The sequence below is a fragment of the Ovis aries genome, chromosome 25 (genome assembly GCF_016772045.2).
Source record: "Ovis aries strain OAR_USU_Benz2616 breed Rambouillet chromosome 25, ARS-UI_Ramb_v3.0, whole genome shotgun sequence".
NCBI lineage: Eukaryota > Metazoa > Chordata > Mammalia > Artiodactyla > Bovidae > Ovis > Ovis aries.
This window is the reverse complement of record NC_056078.1, coordinates 19,620,561-19,630,441: the sequence shown is the minus strand read 5'-3', so window position 1 is coordinate 19,630,441 and position 9,881 is coordinate 19,620,561.

Below are 9,881 nucleotides of genomic sequence, written 5' to 3'. Positions count from 1 at the left end.
TCAAGCCCATGTCTTCTCGTGGATAGTGATGACACCAAGAACGTGATCAAATGTAGCACTCTGAGTTGTTAACCTCTGGATAACTCATCAGAGAGCTGTTTCTTGAAGCTACCTAGAGGGATAGCTGGTCACTTTCTGAGGCAGTGGGGAATCCTGCCAAAACCTTAGCCATGACTGCACTCTTTGCATACTGACTCCAAAGACCTTGGTTCATCAAACATGAAATCAATGACAACCATGATTTAGAGCTGAGAAAATATATTTGTTCTTAAAGACAGAGAGCTGCCTGCCATTTAAACAGATGTGGTATGCCAAGTTACTATTTGGATTTGGAAGAAATGTCACCATATCCTAAAGTAAGTGATTTTTGCAACTTTTTGCAGAAGCCTGCAAGTCAGGCTTCTCTGACCCACAAGTTCTTGATTTCAGATGATCACTAATGCTCATATTTATCCCAAACAGCACTACTTATTCATTTACAGAAAAATGAAGCTGTTCAATTTCATCAACTTCTTTTTTCCATTTTTGGGAGACAGTAGAAAAAAATACCCAGTTTAGAATGACAAGACATATGTTTCTGACTGCCTTAGAGTATATTTTAATATCTTTAAAATTGGGACATCACTGCTTAAGAAATCTCCTAAAAATGGAATGAGAAGTTTAGTGTTCAGGCAACTTCGGGCTGCTGAGAAAATGAGGACTTGATGGTATTTGTGCTATACATTCTTTAAATTATGTACTAAAAAGTTTGATTTTAAGTGACTTAAATGCTAAGGAACATTGAAAGGAAATGAGAGAAGATTTTTAAACTTTAATCAAGCTATTTCTAGCTTTGTTTTCTATAAACCATGATGGGACTAATTGAAGAGCTCTCTATCTGTTTTCCTGTTTGGGTTGAAAGAAAGAGGAAACTTAACTCGGAGGAAATTATTTGTGGACTACATAAAGAATGTCAATGATTTACAATTATAGTTTTTGTGCAGACAACTAGCTGTACTATAACCAAGGTAAGTTATTCTGTCCTTTAAAAATTCTAAGTCTGCTTTATTTTGCTGAATCTATAGCTTCCAGATCATTCTGTTTAGGGATTAATAATATTTCTCATCTATAGCAACGGAGGGATTTTCGATAGACAAGTAACTAAGCTTCCATTCCATTTACTACTGGTCCAATTTTGACCTTGAAGTTGAGTTGCTGCATTTGGACTCCTGTTTCCTTTCTTCTGTGCCTAAGTAGAAGGGTCAGTGGTAGCGTGCTGCAGGGTTGGGGACAAAGACTGTAGAAGTGTATGCATGGGACCATTTGAAGGAGCTCACCATTATCTTCATTCAGTTCAGTTCAGTTCAGTCACTCAGTGGTGTGCAAGCATATGCAACCCATGGACTGCAGCACGCTAGATCTCCATGTCCATCACCAACTCCCAGAGTTTACTCAAACGCATGTTCATTGAGTCAGTGATGCCATACAGCCATCTCATCATCTGCCGTCCCCTTCTCCTCCCGCCTTCAATCTTTCCCAGCATCAGGGTCTTCTCCAATGAGCCAGTTCTTCACATCAGGTGGCCAGACTATTGGACCTTTAGCTTCAGCATCAGTACTTCCAATGAATATTCAGGACTGATTTCCTTTAGAATTGACAGGTTGTATCTCCTTGCAGTCCACTGTGAAGAGTCTTCTCCAACACGGCAATTCAAAAGCATCAATTCTTTGGCATTCAGCTTTCTTTATAGTCCAACTCTCACATCCATACGTGACTATTCAAAAACCACCGCCTTGATTAGATAGACCTTTATTGGCAAAGTAATGTCTCTGCTTTTTAATATGCTGTCTAGGATGGTCATAACTTTTCTTCCAAGGAGCAAGAGTCTTTTAATTTCATGGCTGCAGTCACCATCTGCAGTGATTTTGGAGAAATAAAGTCTGTCACTGTTTCCACTGTTTCCCATCTATTTCCCATGAAGTGATGGGACCAGATGCTATGGTCTTAGTTTTCTGAATGTTGAGCTTTAAGCCACCTTTTCACTCTCCTCTTTCACTTTCATCAAGATGCTCATTAGTTTTTCTTCACTTTCTGCCATAAGAGTGGTGTCATTAAAATATCTGAGGTTATTGATTTTTCTCCTGGCAATCATGATTCTAGCCTGTGCTTGATCCAGCCCAGCATTTCTCATGATGTTCTCTGTATATAAGTTAAATAAGTAGGGTAACAATATACAGCCTTGACATATTTCTTTCCCTATTTAGAACCAGTCTGTTGTTCCATGTCCAGTTCTAACTGTTACTTCCTGATCTGCACACAGATTTCACAAGAGGCAAGTAAGAGGCAGGTAAGGTGGTCTGATATTCCCATCTCTTGAAGAATTTTCCAGAGTTTGTTGTGGTCCACACAGTCAAAGGCTTTGGCATAGTCAATAAAGCAGAAATACATGTTTTTCTGGAACTCTCTTGCTTTTTCCATGATCCAGCGGATGTTGGCAATTTGATTTCTGGTTCCTCTGCCTTTTCTAAATCTAGCTTGAACATCTGGAAGTTCACAGTTCACGTACTGTTGAAGCCTGGCTTGGAGAATTTTGAGCATTACTTTGCTAGTGTGTGAAATGAGTGCAATTGTGTGCTAGGTTGAGCATTCTTTGGCATTGCCTTCCTTTCGGATTGGAATGAAAACTGACCTATACCAGTCCTGTGGCCACTGCTGAGTTTTTCAAATTTGCTGGCATACTGAGTGCAGCACTTTCACAGCATCATTTTTTACGATTTGCAATAGTTCAACTGGAATTCCATCACTTCCACTAGCTTTGTTCCTAGTGATTCTTCCTAAGACCCACTTGACTTCACATTCCAGGATGTCTGGCTCTAGGTGAGTGGTCACACCATCATGATTATCTTGGTTGTGAAGATCTTTTTGTGCAGTTCTTCTGTGTATTCTTGCCACCTCTTCTTAATATCTTCTGCTTCTGTTAGGTCCAGACCATTTCTGTCCTTTATTGAGCCCATCTTTGCATGAAATGTTCTCTTGGTATCTCCAATTTTCTTAAAGACATCTCTATCTGTCCCATTCTGTTGTTTTCCTCTATTTCTTTGCATTGATCACTGAAGAAGGCTTTCTTATCTCTCCTTGATATTCTTTGGAACTCTGCATTCAAATGGGTGTATTTTTTCCTTTCTCCTTTGCTCTTCCCTTCTCTTCCTTTCACAGCTATTTGTAAGGCCTCCTCAGACAGCCATTTTGCATTTTTGCATTTCTTTTTCTTGGAGATGGTCTTGATCCCTGTCTCCTGTACAATGTCTCGAGCCTCCATCCATAGTTCTTCACACACTCTATCAGATCTAATCCCTTGAATCTATTTCTCACTTCCACTGTATAATGATAATGGATTTGATTTAGGTCATACCTGAATGGTCTAGAGATTTTCCCTACTTTCTTCAATTTAAGTCTGGATTTGGCAATAAGGAGTTCATGATCTGAGCCTTGTCTTATTTTTGCTGCCTTTTTAGAGCTTCTCCATCTTGGGCTGCAAAGAATATAATCAACCTGATTTCAGTATTGACCATTTGCTGATGTCCAATATAGAGTCTTCTCTTGTGTTGTTGGAAGAGGGTGTTTGCTATGACCAGTGCTATGACCTTTTGAAGAAGGTCGCCATTATCTTCATTACCATAATTTGGCTCCAGGTAAATAACAGGGAGGAAACACAGCCCCACTGTTCAACAGAAATTGGATTAAAGATTTACTGAGCATGGCCCTTCCCATCAGAACAAGACCCAGCTTCCCCCTCAGTCAGTCTCTGCCATCAGGAAGCTTCTATAAGCCTCTTATCTTTCTCCATCAGAGGGCAGACAGACTGAAAAGCACAATCACAGGAAATTAACCAAACTGATCACATGGACCACAGACTTGTCTAACTCAATAAAACTATGAGCCATGTCATGTAAGGCCACCCAAGATGGATGGGTCATAGTGGAGAGTTCTGACAAAACGTGGTTCACTGGAGAAAGGAATGGCAAACCACTTCAGTATTCTTGCCTTGAGAACCCCATGAACAGTATGAAAAGGCAAAAAGTTAGGATGCTGAAAGATGAACTCCCCAGGTCAGTAGGTGCCCAATATGCTACTGGAGATCAGTGGAGAAATAACTCCAGAAAGAATGAAGAGACAGAGCCAAAGCAAAAATAACACCCAGTTGTGGATGTGACTGGTGATGGAAGTAAAGTTGAATGCTGTAAAGAACAGTATTGCATAAGAACCTGGAATGCTAGGTCCATGAATCAACGCAAATTGGAAGTGGTCAAACAGGAGATGGCAAGAGTGAACACTGACATTATAGGAATCATAAAACTAAAATGGACTGGAATGGGTTAGTTTAGGATGACCATTAATCTACTACTGTGGGCAAGAATCCCTTAGAAGAAATGGAGTAGCATCATAGTCAATGAAAGAGTCTGAAATGCAGTACTTGGATGCATTCTCAAACACGACAGAATGATCTCTGTTTGTTTCCAAGGCAAACCACTCAATATCACAGTAGTCCAAGTCTGTGCCCCAAGGAGTAATGCTAAAAAGCTGAAGTTGAATGGTTCTATGAAGATCTACAAGACCTTCTAGAACTAACACCCAAAAAAGGTGCCCTTTTCATTTAGGGGACTGGAATGCAAAAGTAGGAAGTCAAGAAATACCTGGAGTAACAGGCACATTTGCCCTTGGAGTACAGAATGAAGCAGAGCAAAGGCTAATAGAGTTTTGCCAAGAGAATGCACTGGTCATAGCAAACACCCTCTGACAACAACACAAGAGAAGACTCTACACATGGACATCACTAGATGGTCAATATTTAAATCAGACTGATTATATTCTTTGCAGCCAAAGATGGAGAAGCTCTATATAGTCAGCAACAATAAGATCAGAAGCTGTCTGTGGCTCAGACCATGAATTCCTTATTGCCAAATCCAGACTTAAATAGAAGAAAGGAGGGGAAAAACCACTAGACCATTCAGGTATGATCTAAATCAAATCCCTTATGATTATACAGTGGAATTGAGAAATAGATTTAAGGGACTAGATCTGACAGACAGAGTGTGTGAAGAACTATAGATGTAGGTTCGTGACATTGTACAGGAGGCAGGGATCAAGACCATCCCCAAGCAAAAGAAATGCAAAAAGTCCAAATGGTTGTTTAAGGAGGCCTTAAAAACAGCTGTGAATAGAAGAGAATGAAAAGCAAAGGAGAAAAGGAAAGATATATCCATCTGAATGCAGAGTTCCAAAGAATAGTAAGGAGAGATAAGAAGGCCTTCCTCAAAGAAATATAGGAAAACAATAGAATGGGACAGATTAGAGATCTCTTCAAGAAAATGAGAGATATCAAAGGAACATTTCATGCAAAGATAAAGGACAGGGCTCAATAAAGGACAGAAATGTATGGACCCAGAAAGAAAAACACCAATACAGTATACTAACACATATATATGGAATTTAGGAAGATGGCAGCAGCATGCTTGGGGCTGCTGCATGGGGATGAAGAGAGATGTTATGTGGCAAAAGAAATTACACTAAAAATAAAAAAAAGAAATGTATGGACCTAACAGAAGCAGAATACACAGAATAGTGTGTTCATCACTCAGTCATGTCCAACTCTTTGCACTACATGGACTGTAGCCAACCAGGCTCCTCTGTCCAAGGGATCCTCCAGGCAACAATACTGGAGTGGGTTGCCATGCCCTCCTCCAAAATACACAGAAGTACCATACAAAAAAGATCTTCATTACCCAGATAATCATGACGGTGTATTCACTCACCAAGAGCCAGACATCCTGGAGTGCAAAGTCAAGTGGTCTTTAGGAAGCATCACTACAAAAAAAGCTAGTGGAGGAGATGGCATTCCAGTTGAGCTATTGCAAATCCTAAGAGATGATGCTGTGAAAGTGCTGCACTCAATATGCCAGCAAATGAGGAAAATGCAACAGGGGCCATGGGACTGGAAAAGGTCAGTTTTCATTCCAATCCCAAAGAAAGGCAATGCCAAAGAATGCTCAAACTACTGCACAATTGCAGTCATCTCACACGCTAGGAAAGTAATGGTCAAAATTCTCCAAGCCAGGCTTCAGTAACATGTGAACCGTGAACTTCTAGATGTTCAAGCTGGATTTAGAAAGCAGACGAACCAGAGATCAAATTGCCAGCATCTGTTGGATCGTGGAAAAAACAAGAGAGTTCCAGAAAAACATGAATTTCTACTTTATTCACTATTCCCAAGCCTTTGACTCTGTGGACCACAACAAACTCTGGAAAATTCCAAAAGATATGGGAATACCAGACCACCTTACCTGCCTCCTGAGAAATCTGTATGCAGGTCAGGAAGCAACAGTTAGAACTGGACATGGAACAACAGACTGGTTCCAAATAGGGAAACGAGTGTGTTAAGGCTGTATATTGTCACCCTGCTTATTTAACATATGTAGAGTACATCATAACAAATGCTAGGCTGGATGAAACACAGGCTGGAATCAAGACTCCCCAGAGAAATATCAATAACCTCAGATACACAGATGATACCACACTTATGGCAGAAAGCGAAGAAGAACTAAAGAATCTCTTGATGAAAGTGAAAGAGAAGAGTGAAAAAGTTGGCTTAAAACTCAACATTCTGAAAACTAAGATTATTACATCTGGTCCCATCACTTCATGGCAAATAGATGAGGAAATAGAGGAAACAGTGACAGACTTTATTTCTCCAAAATCACTACAAATGGTGACTGCAGCCATGAAATTAAAAGACACTTGCTCTTTGGAAGATAAGTTATGACCAACCTAGACAGCATATTCAAAAGTAGAGATAGTACTTTGCCAACAAAGGTCCATCTAGTCAAGGCTATGGTTTTTCCAGTAGTCATGTATGTTTATGAGAGTTGAACTATAAAGAAAGCTCAGCATTGAAGAATTGATGCTTTTGAACTTTGGTATTGGAGAAGACTCTTGAGAGTCCCTTGGACTTCAAGGAGATCCAACAAGTCAATCCTAAGGAAATCCTGAAGGAAATCAGTCCTGAATATTCATTGGAAGGACTGATCTGAAGCTGAAAGTCCAATACTTTGGCCACCTGATATGAAGAACTAACCCATTGGAAAAGACCCTGGTGCTGGGAAAGATTGAAGGCGGGAGGGGAAGGGAACGGCAGAGAATGAGATGGTTGTATGGCATCACTGACTCAATGAACATGAATTTTAATAAACTCTGGGTCTTGGTAATGGACAGGGAGGCCTGGCATGCTGCAGTCCATGGGGTTACAATGTGTTGGGTACGACAGACGTCTGAACTGAACTGAAGTTATGACTTCATCCCTTATCTGGACCCTTGTTTTTCTAAGCTAGGATTCAGTCCTGCTTTTAACAATATCATTGGTTTACTAATGGATCAGAAATATTCGCCTAAGTCCCAACCACTTCAGTACCTATGGATATGAATCCATTCGGGATTAGTGTCTTTGTAAAGATAATTAAAGATCTCAAAATGAGACAATTCTGGATTTAGGGTAGGTCCTAAATCCAATGAGTGGTGTCCTTGTAAGAAAAAGGAGTGGGAGATTTGAAACACCCAGAGACACAGGAGAACCACAAAGAGAAAGGCTATGTGAAGACAGAGGCAGAGATTGGAATGATGTGCCTATAATTCAAGGCATGCATGTCAAGGACCACCAGTGCCAACCAGAAGCTAGGAGAGTGTCATGGAGCAGACTCCTCCTCAGAGCCTCCAAAAGGAAGCAATCCTACTGACACCTTCATTTCAGACTTCTAGCCTCCAGAACAATGAAGTTTCTACTGTTGTAAGCCACCATGCAGTAGTCATCTGTTATGGCAGCCCTAGGAAATTAATATAACCAATCACAAGGGGAACACAAGTCTTCCAATGAACTCTTCACTTTGTAATTGGGACATGGCACCTTATGCCCAGAGCTGCTTAATATTAACCACATTGACATGTGTCTCTCCATATTTCCTGCTCACAACTTGGCCTGCTTATCTCCACTACACCTAACTGCTAGCCCATTCCAGGCCTCATTGACAACAATATATCCTCTGGGCATCATGTTCTGACAGACAGCCAAGATACCAACTGAGTCTACTGCCCAGTGGCTCAGTCCCACTGGGGGGATAGCTTGGCCTCAAGAAGGAAAAACAGAACTATTATATCGGAAATACAGAATATGGTTGGCTTACTTTATGACACTTTTCCTTCCCCAGTTTGGCCACTGGAGACCAGGAAAATGAGATCAAAATGACTGCTCGTTAATGGGATCTATGGGAGCAAAAACTTCAGAAGGAAGTGTGGAGAATGAAAAGAAATTATTAACATAGAAAATAATTGACATCTCTACTACCTTCTCCCTGGTTAATGTGTTGGTATTTGACTGATTCTTTTCACTAACAATGTTCTCATTAGGAAAAGAATTTCTGCACTAGTCCTGAAATATGTCATTTGTTTCATGGGAAAAGATGACTGTCCTTTGCTAATTTCCCTTTTGTCATGGAGTTTACAATGTAGTGGAAATGGCATTCATCTCTCTCTCTCACACACATACACACATATATGTAATCACAATTTAATTTCAAAATGGAAAGTTCAGAGTCTGAGGGAGGCATATACAGGACAAAGCTAGCTTAGAGAGATTCAGAATGTGCCAAACTCAGATAAAAGAAAGAGTAGAACATGCTTGAAGAAAAGAAAGAAGACCAATATTTCTGGTCTACCTTAGTAGTGGGGCTAAATCACCCCTAGAATAAAGGTGATGCTAGATCTTTCCTTATGGAACTCAAAATAAGCCTGAAAAGGACCACAAGTAACATAACTGCCTAACAGAACAAACCAAAATCTAGATATTCAACAACATAAAAGTCACAATGGACAGCACCCAATCAACAAATGCAAAGATGTTGGAAAATAATAGAAACAGACTAAAAAATAATAAAGATAATAAAATTGGCAGACAAGGATGTGAAACACCTATTAGAAAAATGTTCAAGTATGTAAAGAAAAAACGTGAACATAGTGAGGAAGAAATGGAAGATACTTCTAGAACCAAATGGAATATCTAGAGAAGTGAAAACCCTGGTGATGAAAGGAGACTCGCATAGCAGGACCACTGATCACATGAGGAAGAGTTGTGCTGCATGAGGCTGGAGAGTTAGTTATACACGTAATTTCTGGAAGGACCTGAAAGCCACAGTATAGTTTGGAAATTAGCACAGGTTTTGCAGAAGCCATGGATATTAAGGGGGAAATAGAGGTAAAGGACTGCTATCGTGGTGAGTTGAAAACGCAGTTCTTTCTCAGCTGGCTTTTCAGGAGTCCTAGACAGAAAAGAAAATGGAGCTATTTCTGCTTCTTATTTATAAACCAACAAACTGGCCCCATGTAGAAGGCTGAACTCAGAAAGACTTCATTGACAACTGGCATTTTGACAGTACTCTGGAGTGGAAGCTAACAGGCGCCCTCGTAGTGGATATTCATTCACCATCTATTCAGTGTCTCACACAAGCCAGACATTGTTCTTGAACTGGAATAGAACTTTGAACAAAAGCATCTAAGGACTCTATCCTCATGGAGGTTATACACATAACAGAAAAGAAGATGTTCACAGCTATTTTCTTGGTAAGAACTATCTTAACAGAAGATAGCATTTCCAGCCCAGGGTACAACAGCTTGTAGAGGCTATGAAGAGATGGAGCATCATTTACTTTCTTTTTTTTTTTTTTTTAGTTTTTTATTTTTTGAATTTTAAAATCTTTAATTCTTACATGCGTTCCCAAACATGAACCCCCCTCCCACCTCCCTCCCCATAACATCTCTCTGGGTCATCCCCATGCACCAGCCCCAAGCATGCTGTATCC